The sequence below is a fragment of the Theropithecus gelada genome, chromosome 8, assembly GCF_003255815.1.
Source record: "Theropithecus gelada isolate Dixy chromosome 8, Tgel_1.0, whole genome shotgun sequence".
In the NCBI taxonomy this organism is placed as follows: domain Eukaryota; kingdom Metazoa; phylum Chordata; class Mammalia; order Primates; family Cercopithecidae; genus Theropithecus; species Theropithecus gelada.
The window spans coordinates 28970949-28978772 of record NC_037676.1 but is presented as its reverse complement, the minus strand read 5'-3'; the positions used below and the strand labels follow the sequence as shown (position 1 = coordinate 28978772).

General features: G+C 43.5%; 1 pseudogene; it reads right to left on the bottom strand.

Annotated features, from left to right (window-relative positions):
• Positions 1 to 2145: 2145 nt before the first annotated feature.
• LOC112630337 lies at positions 2146 to 5873 on the bottom strand (annotated as a pseudogene).
• Between the last annotated feature and the right edge of the window lie 1951 nt (positions 5874 to 7824).

The window sequence follows — 7824 nt, the reverse complement described above, 5'->3', positions numbered from 1 at the left end:
TATCTTTTATATAACTATTACGACATTACATTTATTTTCTGCATTAAATAATTATTAAATTTTATAATTTTTTATTGAAGTATAACATATATGCTGAAGTACCCAAATCTTCAGTGTATAGCTCAAGAAATTTTTTCATCAAGCCTGTAATCCCAGCACTTTGGGAGGCCGAGGCGGGTGGATCACGAGGTCAGGAGATCGAGACTATCCTGGCTAACACGGCGAAACCCCGTCTCTACTAAAAATACAAAAAACTAGCCGGGCGTGGTGGCGGGCACCTGTAGTCTCAGCTACTTGGGAGGCTGAGGCGGGAGAATGGCGTGAACACGGGAGGCGGAGCTTGCAGTGAGCCGAGATCACGCCACTGCACTCCAGCCTGGGAGACACAGCGAGACTCCGTCTCAAAAAAAAAAAAAAAAAAAAAGAAATTTTTTCAAAGTAATAGTACTTATTTATTATTTCACAGTTTCTATTGGTCAGGAATTCAAGAGCAGCTGAGTTGGTGGTTCTGGCTCAGAGTCGCTCATCAGGTTGGAGTCATATGTCGGCTGGGACTGCAGTTATCTGCAGGCTTCACTGGGGCTGGAGGATTCACTTTCAGTGTGGTTCACATGGCTGGCAAATTGGTGCTGGCTGGTGGTTGGGGGCCTCAGATCCTTTCTCCATGGGGCTCTCCTTGGGTTTCTCTGAATGTCCTGACAATATGGTGGATGGATTCCCACAGAGCAAATAATCCCAGACACCAAGGTGGAATTGGCAATACCATTTATGATCTAGCCTTCAAAGCCACATGCTATCATTTCTATCATATTTTATTGGCCACACAGAGCCAACTCTGATTCACTGTGGGAGGAGACTACACAAGGGCATGAATACCAGGAGGCTGGGATTACTGGGGGACGGCTACTACATTGCCCCATAGATGGATTCTGTTCTGGGTTCCATAGACTCATCAGTGTCTTGCATCGCCTTCTTTTTTTTTTTTTTTTGAGATGGAGTTTCACTCTTGTCGCCCAGGCTAGAGTGCAGTGGTGCGGTCTTGGTTCATGTGAATCACTTCTTAACTTCCTGTGTCTTGAATGTTGCATTTGTATTTTCCAACAATCACCCTTGGCTCCTCAAGGCTGTGCCCTCCTTAGTATCTTTGAGTCCTCAGAACACTGTTTGTTACTAGCCAAGCAATAATTCCCATTGCCAAAGCTCCAAGGCTCAGCTGCCTGTCTGTCTGGAGGTTTTCAAATAGACAAGGATGTGTTAATGACCTAGTACGTTATCTGTTAAGTTTTGGCAGGCAGCATGGAAATGTGACTTTTTAAATACGAAAAATAAAATTGTAATTGTATTCTTAAACAACCACAATTACTTACTAATGGTATATGTGCCTGTCGGGCAGTGCACAGTTCCTCAAACCATGGAATCAAATTAGACATTGCCATTCACATTTCCTGTTCCACATCAATATTTACACACTACTTGCTTTTTTTAATAACGGGAAATATTTTTAATTTAAAAAATTTTAAATTAAACATTTTTAAATAAAAGGAAACACTGATGAACACTTTGTTTTCTATTTTGCACCATCACTAACAATATTCCAAAGAATGTCTCATACAAATATCCTTGTTCATATGTGGGAGTGTTTCACAATAGTTTATTAGAACTGGAATTTCTGGCTGATAGAACATTTGCATTTCCAATCTTACTAGGTAATTCTGAGTTGTTCTCCATGGTAATTTACTCATTTATGCTCCTCAAATGTTTAAGAATTTCTCTTTTCTCCATTCCTGCCGAGTTGAGTATTATTAAACTTCTCCATGTCTGCCAATCTGATGGGTGTGAATTGCATCTCATTTTTTAAAAAATTAGGGTAAAATACAGGTAACATAACATTTACCTGCATCTCATTTTTTCCAATCTTAAACACAGTTTTATTTAAGACATTGCATTTTCCACTTACAATACAGTGCTTATAAAGTGCAACGTTATTTCCTTCCCTTGTGCACGTGTTCCATATTTAAGTATTGAGAATGCCCAGTAATTTACTATAGCAGCTGAACTTTAAAGCTGCCATAGAATTTGCTACAAATTTAAGTCCTTCCATGTTTTCACTGTGTGGAACGATGCTACATCTTTTCTTGGGTTGGCTTAATTAACCTCGTCAATGGTGGGCCCTGAGGAAGCACCAACAGAGGGAGGAGCTCCCCCACCAGGGAATCCCGCAGGCATTCCTCCTGAGTGCCTCTTGCACTCTGGTACAACTTGGTAATGATGGGGTTGCAGACTATCTCCAGCTCTTTCTGCTAATGTTCAAATTCTTCCTTCACTGCAGTCTGATTCTGTTGATAATGTCATTACACTTGTCAAGAATCTTCTGTTTGTCTGCATCGTTAATCTTGCCTCGAAGAGTAACGATGCTTCAACAGTGCTTTCATGTTGAATGCATCTTCAACAGTGCTTTCATGTTGAATGCATCTTCAACAGTGCTTTCATGTTGAATGCATCTTCAACAGTGCTTTCATGTTGAATGCATGGGACTCAAGTGAATTCTTGGATGACACTTTGTCCCTCTGCTTCTTATCTTCAGCTTTGCACTTCTCAGCTTCCTGGACCACAACTCAATATCTCCTTGTCCAAATGGCTCTTGTCATTAGTGACAGTAATCTTGTTCTCTTTTTCTGTACTCTTGTCCACAGCAGAGACATTGAGGATGCCATTGGCATCAGTGTCAAAAGTGACTTTGATCTGAGGAACAGTGGAGTGCAGGAAGTAGGCCTGTGAGTTCAAACTTGCCAATCCATAGAGACAGAAAGTAGACTGATGTTCTCTAGAGGGAGGAATAGGTGAATGGAGAACGACGGCTAGTGGATATGGGATTTCTTTTCAGGTTGATCAAACTATTATAATATTTTTTGTGGTGGTTGGTTGTTTGTTTTTGAGACAGAGTTTTGCTCTTGTTGCCCAGGCTGGAGTGCAGTGGCATGATCTCGGCTCACTGAAACCTCTGTTTCTGCCTCCCACGTTCAAGCAATTCTCCTGCCTCAGCCTCCCGAGTAGCTGGAACTACAGTTGCCCACCACCATGCCTGGCTGATTTTCATATTTTTGGTAGACACGGGGTTTCACCATGATGACCAGGCTGGTCTTGAACTCCTGATCTGAAGTGATCCGCTGGCCTTAGCCTCCCAAAGTGCTGGGATTACAGGTATGAGCCACCACGCCCAGCCAAACTATTATAATATTAGAAAACAGTGATAGTTGTGTATCACTGCATATATACCAAAACATGTCAAATTGTATACTTTAAAAGAATGACGTTTATTGTATTTACGAATATCTCAATAAATTTGTGATAAAATAAGATGAAAATGCATCTCAAAATTCTTCCCCTTATGTTTCTTTTACATATCACACTTAGAAATGGAAATTTCCAGTAAAAAAACCCATCTAGAGACCTTGTGATGTGGTTTGGATGTTTTCTATCTCTAAACGTCATGTTGAAATTTGATTCCCAGAGGTGAAGCTGGGACCTGGTGGGAGGTGATTTGGTCATGAGGGTGGATCCCTCATGAATGACTTAGCACCATTCCCTTGGCGATGAGTGAGTTCTTGCTCAGTTAGTTGATGTGAGATCTGGTTGTTTAAAAGAGTCTGGGATCCTCCTCTTCACTCTATGGCCATGTGATACACTGCTCCCCTTCAACTTCCACCATGATTGTAAGCTCCCTAAGGCTCATGCCATAAACGAGATGTTTGCACCACGCTTCCTGTACAGCCTGCAGAACCATGAGCCAAAATAAACATCTTTTCTTCATTTAAAAAAAAATTTAAAAAGCCCCAAAACTTGCCAAACAGGCTGTAATCCTTGGTCATGGAATGCTCATCTTTATAAACCTGAATAAGCACACCAGGCTGGTTGTAAGCAGTGAAATTCTGTGTCTGCTTGGTAAAAATGGTAGCATTACACTTAATGAGGACAGTTGTGACTCCGTCAGCAGTTTCAATACCAATGGAAAGAGGAGTGACATCCAACAGAAGCAAATCTGGAACATTTTCAGACTTGTCTCCAGGTAGGGGGGCTGCCTGGACAGCTGTGCCATAAGCAACAGCTTCATCAGGATTGATGCTCCTCTTCAGTTCTTTTCCATTGAAGAAGTCTTGGAGAAGCTTCTGAAGGTTACGGATATGAGTAGAACCACCAACCAGGACAATATCATGAATCTGTGACTTGTTGAGTTTGGTGTCTCAAAGGGCTTTCTCTACGGGGTCCATGGTGCCATGGAACAAGTCAGTCCTTCAGGTCGATTCTTCAAATCAGGCATTGGTAATGGAGGTATAGAAGTCGATTGCTTCATAGACAGAATCAATCTCGATACTGGCCTGGGTGCTGGAAGAGAGAGTTATACTTACCACAGTCACAAACCATACGAAAGTGTGAGATAGCTCTTTTGTTCTCACTGACATCCTTCTTTTTTATTTATTTATTTTTTTAATTTTTTTTTTTTTTTTTGAGACGGAGTCTTGCTCTGTTGCCCAGCCTGGAGTACAGTGGTGTGATCTCGGTTCACTGCAAGCTCCGCCTCCTGGGTTCAAGCGATTCTCTTGCCTCAGCCTCCCGAGTAGCTGGGACTACAGGCGCATGCCACCACACCCGGCTAATTTTTGTATTTTTAGTAGAGATGGGGTTTCACCATGTTGGTCAGGCTGGTCTCAAACCCCTGACCTCGTGATCTGCCCGCCTCGGCCTCCCAAAGTGCTGGGATTACAGGTGGGAGCCACGACGCTCAGCCTCACTGACATCCTTCTTATGCTTGCCCTTGAACTCAGCAATAAGATGGTTGACTATTAGGTTGTCAAAGTCTTCTCCACCCAAGTGAGTTCTCCAGGTGTAAATTTTTTTTTTTTTTTTGAGATGGAGTCTTGTTCTGTTGCCCAGGCTGGAGTGCAGTGGCATGACCTTGGCTCACTGCAAACTCTGCCTCCTGGGTTCAAGTGATTCTCCTATCTCAGCCTACCAAGTAGCTGGGATTACAGGTGCACACCACCACACCTGGCTAATTTTTGTATTTTAGTAGAGATGGGGTTTCACCACTTTGGCCAGGCTGGTCTTGAACTCCTGACCTCAAGTGATCTGCCCACCTCGGCCTCCCAAAGTGCCAGGATTATAGGCATGAGCCACCATGCCTGGCATTCCAGCTGTAGATTTGACTTCAAAGATCCCATTCTCAATAGTGAGGACTGACACATCAAAAGTGCCACCTCCCAATCAGAATTATGCTGATTCAAAGATCAGCATAATTATTTCAGCTCCAACCTTTTTCTGTCTAAGCCATAAGCAATAGCACCTGCAGTTGTCTCATCGATAATTCTAAGTACATTGAGACCAGCAATAGTTCCAGCATCTTTGGTAGCCTGATGCTGAGAGTTGTTAAAGTCAGCTGGCACTGTGACCATAGCATTGGTAACTGTTTTCCCAAGATCAGCGTCTGCAATGTCCTTCATCTTTGTCAGAACCACAGAGGACATCTCTGGGTAGTAGCTTTTTGTCTCTCCCCTGTATCCTCCTTGGACCTTGGGCGTGCCAGCTTCATTCACCACCATGAAGGGCCAATGCTTTACATCACACTGGACAACAGCATCATGAGATCTGCATCCAATCAGACATTTGGCACTGAACACTGTGTTGCTGGGGTTCACTGCAACTTGATTCTTTGTGGTATCACCAACCAATCATTTGGTGTCTGTAAAGGCAACATAGCTTGGAGTAGTTCAGCTTCCCTGATCATTGGCAATTGCCTCTACTTTTCCATGTTGGAAAACACCCACACAAAAGTAGGTGGTGCCAAGATCAGTACCAACTGTAGGTCCCTTAGACATGGTTGCTGGTGTGTAGGTCCAGCTCGGACAGCGAAAAAAGACACAGGAACCCCAAGAGCTGCAGGAACTCCAAGAACTGCAGGCACGTTCCATGAGCTGCATCTTTTTTTTCTTTTTTTCTTTTTTTGAGACGGAGCTTCACTCTTGTTGCCCAGACTGGAGTGCACTGTCGCTATCTTGGCTCACTGCAACTTCCGCCTCCCGGGTTCAAGTGATTCTCCTGGCTCAGCCTCCTAAGTAGCTGGGATTACAGGCACCCGCCACCACGCCCAGGTAATTTTTTGTATTTTTAGTAGGAATGGGGTTTCACCATGTTGATAGGCTGGTCTCGAACTCCTGACCTCAAGTGATCCACCTGCCTCAGCCTCCCAAAATGTGAGCTGCCACACCCGGCCACATCTCATTTTTAATTCAGATTTTTCTGGAGATAATTGTAGATTCATATACAGCTGTAAAAACAAATACAGAGAGATCCCTTGTTCAAGCATTTTTTTTTTTTAGAGAGATGAGGGTCTTACTATGTTGCCCAGGTTGGACGTGGCAATAAAAAATAAAATAAAATTTATATATCACTGATGATTAATAAACACAGTGTATTTATCACATTTGTATACTATAAAAGTATATTTATATATTTAGGGGAGTTGGCGCTGATGAGACTGAGAACCGCTGTGTCTAGTTAGACTTCCTTAGGCTGGCAGGTTGGAGGCATCAGGAAATGTGTTTTTCACCCTTTGCTTATTTCCATTGTCTGTCCCAGTCTGTAGTCTCAGGCATTGTGCCTAGGGAGGCATTACATAAAAATGGAATGATTAAGTTGCTTATTTATTTACTTATTTATTTATTTTGAGACAGAGTCTCACTCTATCGCCCAGGCTGGAGTGCAGTGGCATGATCTCACCTCACTGCAACCTCCGTCCCCCAGGCTCAAGCCATTCTCTCACCTCAGCCTCCTGAGTAGCTAGGATTACAGGCATGTACCATCATGCCCAGCTAATTTTTGTATTTTTAGTAAAGACAGGGTTTTACCATGTTGTCCAGGCTGGTGTTGAACTCCTGACCTTAAGTGATCCGCCTGCCTCGGCTTCCCAAAGTGCTGGGATTACAGGCATGAGCCACTGCGCCCAGCCAAATTGCCTTGCTTGAAAGTAATTGATGATAGTCTTAGAATTCGCCCAGCCCCACCCCTCGATGTGCTTGGTTTTTTTTTTTTTTTTTGGAAACAGGGACTCACTCTGTTGTCCAGATTGGAGAGGGCAGTGGCATGACCTCAGCTCACTGTAACCTCCGCCTCCAAGGCTCAAGCGATCCTCCTGCCTCAGACTCCCAAGTTGCTGGGATGACAGGCACCTGCCACCACGCCCGGCTACTTTTTGTATTTTTAGTAGAGATAGGGTTTTACCATGTTTGCCATGCTGGTCTTGAACCCCTGACCTCAAATGATCCACTCTCCTTGGCCTCCCAACACGCTGGGATTACAAGCGTGAACCACTGCACCTGGCCTTGATGTCCTATTTCTTATTTATGTCACCTTTTCTGTTTTTACTGGGAAACGGGTAAGACAAAGAGCATGGATTACCGAGAAGACGTCATCCTTGACCACCATGCAACAGGTAGCCACCACGAGAACCCAGAGAGCAGGAAGTACAGGCAGACTGTGGCTGAGGACTGGGTCAGGAATTCTCTGTCTTGTGGTTCACCAGTGGTTGGTTCCTGTTGGTTACAGGAAGAAGAAGGGACTAAGAGTATCTGAGTATATGATATGCAATTTTATGCACAGGGAACTCTGTTGGGCACATTGTGTAGATATCATTTAATCTTCACAACAACCCCGTGAAACAGGTGTTACAATTCCCTTTCTCTAGATTAAAAACGGGGGAAAAAAAGATACCCTGTCTCTACTAAAAATACAAAAATTAGCCACAGGAGGCGGTCAGGTAGTGAAGAGGAC